This window comes from Juglans microcarpa x Juglans regia, chromosome 5S, assembly GCF_004785595.1.
Source record: "Juglans microcarpa x Juglans regia isolate MS1-56 chromosome 5S, Jm3101_v1.0, whole genome shotgun sequence".
NCBI lineage: Eukaryota > Viridiplantae > Streptophyta > Magnoliopsida > Fagales > Juglandaceae > Juglans > Juglans microcarpa x Juglans regia.
In genome coordinates, this window is record NC_054603.1 from 23,275,863 (window position 1) to 23,285,014 (window position 9,152).

Here is a 9,152-nt window from a genome sequence, read left to right on the forward strand (position 1 = left end):
TAAAAAGGGGCTTTATTTTGGCTAGGGTTTTAATTAGGTTTAGTTTAAATACTCCTTGTAGCCTCATTTGAAGGGCTAGACAATATTGAATTTTATTTGTGAGTTGAGTTTTCTCCTCTTGTTCTTGATTGAACTCTTGAACTTATCAAAGGTAAATCACAACCTTTGTGGCGTTCCTCCTTTGTAATTTGGGTTCTTGAGACGGGTTCTTCATCGGGTCTAGATTTTAATATAATCTAGGTTCTTGAAACGGGTTCTCATTGGGTCTAGATTCTCCATCCTTGACTTGATTTTTGGCTTTTCTTGGGGTGTTTTCAAATTGATTGTGGGTTCAAGGAATTCATTCCCCGGGTTCATATCATTTGGTATTCAGAGCAAGGTTTCCAATCAGGTCTTATTCTATCTTTTATTTCTTGCATATTTAATTCTAGGCTTCATTGTTCTAGGGTTGATTACAAAAAAAAAAAGAAAATAGTGGAGGTTAGCAGACTTCTTCACTATTGTTAGGGTTGCTGAAATTCATTGTTCTAGGGTTTGTGTTGCTGAAATCTCTTGTTCTAGGGGCTGCTGTATATCACTTGCCCAAGGGTTTCTGAGTTATTGTTAGGGTTTCTCAACTGCTTATTCTTGTTTGTGATCAAATCAGTTGGTGAAAGGAAAAGAAAAGAAAAGAAAAGAAAGGAAAGGAAAAGAAAACAAGAGAAAAGAAAAGAAAAGAAAGGAAAAGAAAAGAAAAGAAGAGAAAAGAAAAGAAAAGTAAAGAAAGGAAAGGAAAGGAAAAGAAAAAGAAAAGAAAATTTGAAAAAAAAAAAAAAAAAGAAAAGAAGAAGAAGAAGAAGGAGAAGAAGATAAGAGAGGTAGCATATTTAAAGGTTGCTACATAGTTACAACAAAGACAAAGAAAAAACATTTGTTGATTGAGTTTTATCCTCAAAGGGGCTGAATACATATTTGTAGTTGGTATCTTGTTCTATAATTACTCTTTCCCTCATATAAATTCCTTGAGTCCCGTGTCGTTTTATTCCTTCCTTGTTTCTTGTTTCTTGGATCTATATTACTGGTTGGAATAATACAAGGTTGTATTATCTTGATTTAGTTCAACTAGTTCTTAAAGAACTTGAGCGGGAAAACTATTGAGGTAAAAGGCAAGAGAGTGTGAGACTATTATCGGGGAAAAGCCAATTAGGAGTGAAACACGAGTGGAATGCCATTATTCGAGCGTAAACACGTAAGGGAGTGTGTGAGGTTTTTCCACTAACATTCATTTGTGCAGCATTTTACAATGTCTCATCGGAGTGGCTCTTACCAAAAGGGATGGTAGATAACTCATCATTTGTATTGCAATCCATGCAACAACAGTTTGAGCGGTTTGAACATGGTGTTAGGTGAAGTGAGGGATAGGATGGATCATCAAGAAGTGGTAATTAGAAATTTACAAGGCAGGAGAGATAGGAGGAGGAGTGAACCTTGTATTGAACATAACTGTAAGAATGAAGGGTATGGTGAGTCTCTTGTTGCTAGGCATGCTCTCAATATACAAATTAAGATGGATGATATAGAGAAGCAGAGCGAGAACATTTTTCATACTAGATGCCACATCAACAACAAGGTATGTAGTATGATCATTGATTTGCGGAGTTGTATTAATTTGCAAGCACTACTTTAGTTGAGAAACTGAATTTACCTACCTTAAAACACCCTAGACCATACATGTTGCAGTGGTCGAGTGATTGTGGGGAGGTTAGGGTCAATAAGCAAGTGCTAGTTACTTTTTCAATTGGAAAATACCAGGATATGGTCCTTTGTGATGTAGTGCCTATGCATGCTGGTCATATTTTGTTGGGGAAGCCATGGGAGTACGATAGGAAGGTGATCCATGATGGGTTAAGGAAACATGTACAGTTTGAAAAGGATGGAAAAACAATCAAACTTGCTCCTTTAACTCCAACACAAGTCCATGTGGACCATTTGAAACTGAAAAGTGAGGTTGCTCAAAAAAGAAAGAGTGAAAATGAGTGTGATCAAAAAAGAAAAAAGTGAAAAGGAGATTGAGCTAAAAAGCAAGAGTGAAAGTGAGATTGAGAAAAAAAGAAATAGTGAGGCCGAAAACGAGAGAGGGAGTAAAATGAGTGAGATAAAAGATGAGGGTGAGGCTGAAACCTCAAGAGAAAGAGAGAATGAGTTGAAAAACAGTTGTCAGGTCGAGAGTTCAAAACAAGATGAAGGAAAAGAGAGTGACAGAAAAAAGAGAGTGAAAAGCAAAAAGAGAGTGAAAAAGAAAAGAATTGTGGAAAGAAAAGAGAGAGTGAAGAAAGTGAGAGAAAAACAAAAAGAAAAGTGAGTTTTTATGCTAAGGCGAGTCTTAATACTAACGAACTTGACGTATCTTTGCCTAGTGTTATTGTCTTTGTGTTGCAGGGATATGAGGTTATGTTTCCTAGAGGTGTGTTTAGTGGATTGCCACCTATTAGGGAGATAGAGTACTACATTGATTTTGTGTCAAGTGCGACAATTCCTAACCGACCTTTCTTTGAAGAACATGAGTCTTTTTCACACTTGAAGGGACAAGGTAAGTCGTTGACTATAATGCATGCTAAGCGGGAGGACTGTGTTGAGACTTTTCCTCATGTATTCAAATACACACAAGGTATGGAAAATTTTGTGGTTGATGCTTTAGCAAGAAGGTACGTCCTTATCTTCATTTTAGATGTAAAATTGTTGAGACTTGCATATAATAAGGAATTGCATGCTAATGATGATGACTTTGCTAGTGTCTATGGAACATGTGAAAAAGTATCGTTTGGTAAGTTCTATAAATTAGATTGGTACTTGTTTAAAGAGAATAGATTTTGTGTGCCAACTAGTTTTATGCTTAAGTTGCTTGTGTGTGATAGACATGGTGGTTTGTTGGGTAACTTTGGTGTAAGGAAAACTTTCAACATGTTGCATGAACATTTGTGGAAGTATTACTTGCCATTCATTGAGTTTGCATATGATTGGAGTGGTGTAAGAAAAACTTCAGGTGTGTTTCATGAACGTTTGTGGGAGTATCTTTTGCCATTCATTGACTTGCTACATGAACATCTGCGGGAGTATCATTTGCCCTTATTAGAGTGTGCATATAAAACCTTGCATACTACTATTTCTTATTCTCCATTTGAGGTTGTTTATGGTTTTAATCCACTTACTCCTTTCCTTTGATGGCTTTGCTTGTTGATGATAGGAGTAGCTTGGATGAACATTTTCAATTTCTTGAGAAAATTCATGAAAATACACATGAAGTAGATCTTTCAAGTAAGTATCAAGTTTTGCTATTTTCAATGTTACGAACATTTTTTCCTTTTGATCCAGGTGGAGATTCGAGGTCGAATCGTTTTGAGGAGAGGGGGAATGATGGGAACCAAGGTGGGCCTAGTCTTAAAGATCATTTGCAAATTGTAGATGGGCCAATTACAAGATCAAGGACCAAGAAGATCAAGGAAGCAATGCACGGATTGGTGCAATCGACTTGGGATGAAGCTAGTAAGAGCCCAACACTCAAGATGGGCTTGAAAGAAGGAAAACCAGCTTTGATCCACTTGATTCAAGCTGTGGAAGACATGGCTTAGAGATAGGGCCTATTGTTATTTGAGACTTCAAATTTGGTTGAATGATTTATTTTATTAGTTTAGAATAAGTGGGCTTGAAGATGCCTGACCCACACGTCTTATTTTCAATGAACTAGGGTTTTCAAGAAGGCCTTGTATTTTGGCCAAGGGCTTATTTGGAAAGTTACTTTTTAGGAATTAGGGTTTTAAGAGGTACCGTAGCGTTACTGTAGCCGTACTGTAGCCGCGGGTACTGTAGCACGACACTGTTCATCATGGGCATTTTTGGGTAAAAAGGGGCTTTATTTTGGCTAGGGTTTTAATTAGGTTTAGTTTAAATACTCCTTGTAGCCTCATTTGAAGGGCTAGACAATATTGAATTTTATTTGTGAGTTGAGTTTTCTCCTCTTGTTCTTGATTGAACTCTTGAACTTATCAAAGGTAAATCACAACCTTTGTGGCGTTCCTCCTTTGTAATCTGGGTTCTTGAGACGGGTTCTTCATCGGGTCTAGATTTTAATATAATCTAGGTTCTTGAAACGGGTTCTCATCGGGTCTAGATTCTCTATCCTTGACTTGATTTTTGGCTTTCTTGGGGTGTTTTCAAATTGATTGTGGGTTCAAGGGAGTTCATATCAGGCAGTTTTTGCTTCGGGCATGCTTTGGTACTATCTTGACCCTAGGGTACGTATGCCCAAACCCGGGGAGAATCGGAGCACATGTTATTTTTAGCACTTTCCCTTTGCTTTGTAGCAAACCAACTGAGGGCAAAGTGGAATAAATAAGAGGTTGGAATTTTATGGTCGCGGGCATCCTATGGTACTACCAGGACCTTAGGGTATGTATGCCCCAACCCGGGGTAAATCGGAGCACTTCTTATTTTTACCACTTTGCCCTTGCTTAGTAGGAAACCAACAGAGGGCAAAGTGGCAAAAATAAGAGGTTGGAGTTTTATGCTCGCAGACATCCTATGGTACTACCATGACCTTATGGTATGTATGCCCCAACCCAGGGCTAATCGAAGCACCGCTTATTTTTACCACTTTGCACATGCTTAGTAGGAAACCAACAGAGGGCAAAGTGGTAAAAATAAGAGGATGGAGTTTTATGCTCACGAGCATCCTATGGTACTACCATGACATTAGGGTATGTATGCCCCACCCAGGGTGAATCGGAGCACCTCTTATTTTTACCACTTTGCCCACGCTTAGCAGGAAACCAAAAGAGGGCAAAGTGGCAAAAATAAGAGGTTGGAGTTTTATCCTCACGAGCATCCTATGGTACTACCATGACCTTAGGGAATGTATGCCCCAACCCAGGGTGAATCGGAGCACCTCTTATTTTTATCACTTTGCCCATGCTTAGTAGGAAACCAACAGAGGGCAAAGTGAAAAAAATAAGAGGTGGTTGTTTTATACTCGCGGGCATCCTATGGTACTACCATGACCTTAGGGTATGTATGCCCCAACCCGGGGAGAATCGGAGCACTTCTTATTTTTACCACTCTACCCTTGCTTTGTAGCTAACCGAGTGAGGGCAGAGTGGCAAAATATGAGGTTGGCGTTTTACGCTCGCGGGCATCCTATGGTACAATTATGCCTTAGGGTATGTATGCCCCGACCCGGAGAGAATAGGAGAACTTCTTATTTTTTCCACTTTGCCCTTGCTTTGTAGCTAACCAGCAGAGCGTAGAGCGGAAAGAATAAAAGGTTGGCGTTTTTCGCTCCGGGGCATGCTTTGGAGCTATCTTGACCCTAGGGTATGTATGCCCAACCCGTGTAGAATCGGAGCACATCTTAATTTTAGCACTTTGCCTTTACTTTGTAGCAAACTAACTGAGGGCAAAGTGGAAAAAATAAGAGGTTGGAGTTTTATGGTCACGGGCATCCTATGGTACTACCATGACCTTAGGGTATGTATGCTCCAACGCAGTGTGAATCGGAGCGCCTCTTATTTTTATCACATTGCCCTTGCTTAGTAAGAAACCAACAGAGGGCAATGTGGCAAAAATAAGAGGTTGGAGTTTTATGGTCGCAGGCATCCTATGGTACTACCATGAACTTAGGGTGTGTATGCCCCAACCCAGGGTGAATCGGAGTACCTCTTATTTTACCACTTTGCCCATGCATAGTAGGAAACCAAAAGAGGGCAAAGTGACAAAAATAAGATGTTGGAGTTTTATGCTCACGAGCATCCTATAGTACTACTATGACATTAGGGATTGAATGCCCCCACCCAGGGTGAATTGGAGCGCCTCTTATTTTTACCACTTTGCCCATGCATAGTTGGAAACCAAAAGTTGGCAAAGTGGCAAAAATATGAGGTTGGAATTTTATGCTCACGAGCATCCTATGGTATTACCATGACCTTAGGGAATGTTTGGCCCAACGCAGGGTGAATCGGAGCGCCTCTTATTTTTATCACATTGCGCTTGCTTAGTAAGAAACCAACAGAGGGCAAAGTGGCAAAAATAAGAGGTTGGAGTTTTATGGTCGCGGGCAACCTATGGTACTACCATGAACTTAGGGTGTGTATGCCCAACCCAGGGTGAATCGGAGTACCTCTTATTTTACCACTTTGCCCATGCATAGTAGGAAACCAAAAGAGGGCAAAGTGAGAAAAATAAGAGGTTGGAGTTTTATGCTCACGAGCATCCTATAGTACTACCATGACATTAGGGATTGAATGGCCCCACCCAGGGAGAATCGGAGCGCCTCTTATTTTTACCACTTTGCCCATGCATAGTGGAAACCAAAAGTGGCAAAGTGGCAAAAATATGAGGTTGGAATTTTATGCTCACGAGCATCCGATGCTATTACCATGACCTTAGGGAATGTTTGGCCCAACCCAGGGTGAATCGGAGCACCTCCTATTTTTATCACTTTGCCCATGCTTAGTCGGAAACCAACAGAGGGCAAAGTGGCAAAAATAAGAGGTTGGAGTTTTATGGTCGCGGGCATCCTATGGTACTACCATGACCTTAGGGTATGTGTGCTCCAACGCAGGGTGAATCGGAGCGCCTCTTATTTTTATCACTTTGCCCTTGCTTAGTGAGAAACCAACAGAGGGCAAAGTGGCAAAAATAAGAGGTTGGAGTTTTATGCTCACGAGCATCCTATAGTACTACCATGACATTAGGGATTGAATGCCCCACCCACGGTGAATCGGAGCACCTCTTATTTTTATCACTTTGCCCATGCTTAGCAGGAAACCAAAAGAGGGTAAAGTGGCAAAAATAAGAGGTTGGAGTTTTATGGTCGCGGGCATCCTATGGTACTACCATGAGCTTAGGGTATCTATGCCCCACCCGGGGCTAATCGGAGCACCTCTTAGTTTTTATCACTTTGCCCATGCTTAGCAGGAAACCAAAAGAGGGCAAAGTGGCAAAATAAGAGGTTGGAGTTTTACGGTCGCGGGCGTCCTATGGTACAATTATGACCTTAGGTCATGTATGCCCCGACCTGGAGAGAATCGGAGCATTCTTATTTTTACCACTTTGCCCTTGCTTTGTAGCTAACCAACTGAGGGTAGAGCGGCAAAAATGGGCGGTTGGCGTTTTTTGCTCCGGGGCACGCTTTGGTACTATCATGACCCTAGAGTATGTATGCCCCAACCTGGGGAGAATCAGAGCACCTCTTATTTTTAGCACTTTGCCTTTGCTTTGTAGCAAACCAACTGAGGGCAAAGTAGAAAAAATAAGAGGTTGGAGTTTTATGCTCGCAGGCATCCTATGGTACTACCATGAGCTTAGGGTATGTATGCCCCAACCCGGGGCTAATCGGAGCAACTCTTATTTTTACCACATTGCCCGTGGTTAGCAGGAAACCAGAAGAGGGCAAAGTGGCAAAAATAAAAGGTTGTTGTTTTATGCTTTCGAGTATCCTATGGCAATACCATGAGCTTAGGGTATGTATGCCCCAACGCAGGGTGAATCGGACCACCTCTTACTTTTACCACTTTGCCCTTGCTTAGTAGGAAACCAACAGAGGGCAAAGTGAAAAAAATAAGAGGTGGTTGTTTTATACTCGCGGGCATCCTATGGTACTAACATCACCCTTATGTATGCCCCAACCCGGGGAGAATCGGAGCACTTCTTATTTTTACCACTCTGCCCTTGCTTTGTAGCTAACCGAGTGAGGGCAGAGTGGAAAAATATGAGGTTGGCGTTTTACGCTCGCGGGCATCTTATGGTACAATTATGACCTTAGGGTACGTATGCCCCGACCCGGAGAGAATAGGAGAACTTCTTATTTTTTCCACTTTGCACTTGCTTTGTAGCTAACCAACAGAGTGTAGAGCGGAAAGAATAAGAGGTTGGCGTTTTTTGCTCCGGGGCATGCTTTGGAGCTATCTTGACCCTAGGGTATGTATGCCCCAACCCGTGTAGAATCGGAGCACATCTTAATTTTAGCACTTTGCCTTTACTTTGTAGCAAACTAACTGAGGGCAAAGTGGAAAAAATAAGAGGTTGGAGTTTTATGGTCACGAGCATCCCATGGTACTACCGTGACCTTAGGGTATGTATGCTCCAACGCAGGGTGAATCGGAGCGCCTCTTATTTTTATCACTTTGCCCTTGCTTAGTAAGAAACCAACAGAGGGCAAAGTGGCAAAAATAAGAAGTTGGAGTTTTATGATCGCGGGCATCCTATGGTACTACCATGAACTTAGGGTGTGTTTGCCCCAACCCAGGGTGAATCGGAATACCTCTTATTTTTACCACTTTGCCCATGCATAGTAGGAAACCAAAAGAGGGCAAATTGGCAAAAATAAGAGGTTGGAGTTTTATGCTCACGAGCATCCTATAGTACTACCATGACATTAGGGATTGAATGCCCCCACCCACGGTGAATCGGAGCACCTCTTATTTTTATCACTTTGCCCATGCTTAGCAGGAAACCCAAAGAGGGCAAAGTGGCAAAAATAAGAGGTTGGAGTTTTATGGTCGCGGCCATCCTTTGGTACTACCATGAGCTTAGGGTATGTATGCCCCAACCCGGAGCAAATCGGAGCACCTCTTACTTTTACCACTTTGCCCATGCTTAGCTGGAAACCAACAGAGGGCAAAGTGGCAAAAATAAGAGGTTGGAGTTTTATGCTCCCGAGCATCCTATGGCACTACCATGAGAGCTTATGGTATGTATGCCCCAACCCAGGGTTAATCGGACACCTCTTACTTTTACCACATAGCCCTTGCTTAGTAGGAAACCCACAGAGGGCAAATTTGAAAAAAATAAGAGGTTGTTGTTTTATACTCGCGGGCATCCTATGGTACTACCATGACCTTAGGGTATGTATGGCCCAACCCGGGTAGAATCGGAGCCCTTCTTATTTTTACCACTCTGCCCTTGCTTTGTAGATAAACAAGTGGGTGGAAAAATATGAGGTTGGTGTTTTACGCTTGCGGGCATCCTATGGTACAGTTATGACATTAGGGTATGTATACCCTGACTCGGAGAGAATTGGGCACTTCTTATTTTTACCACTTTGCCCTTGCTTTGTAGCTAACCAACTGAGGGCAGAGCGGCAAAAATAAGAGGTTGGCAGTTTTTGCTTCGGGGCATGC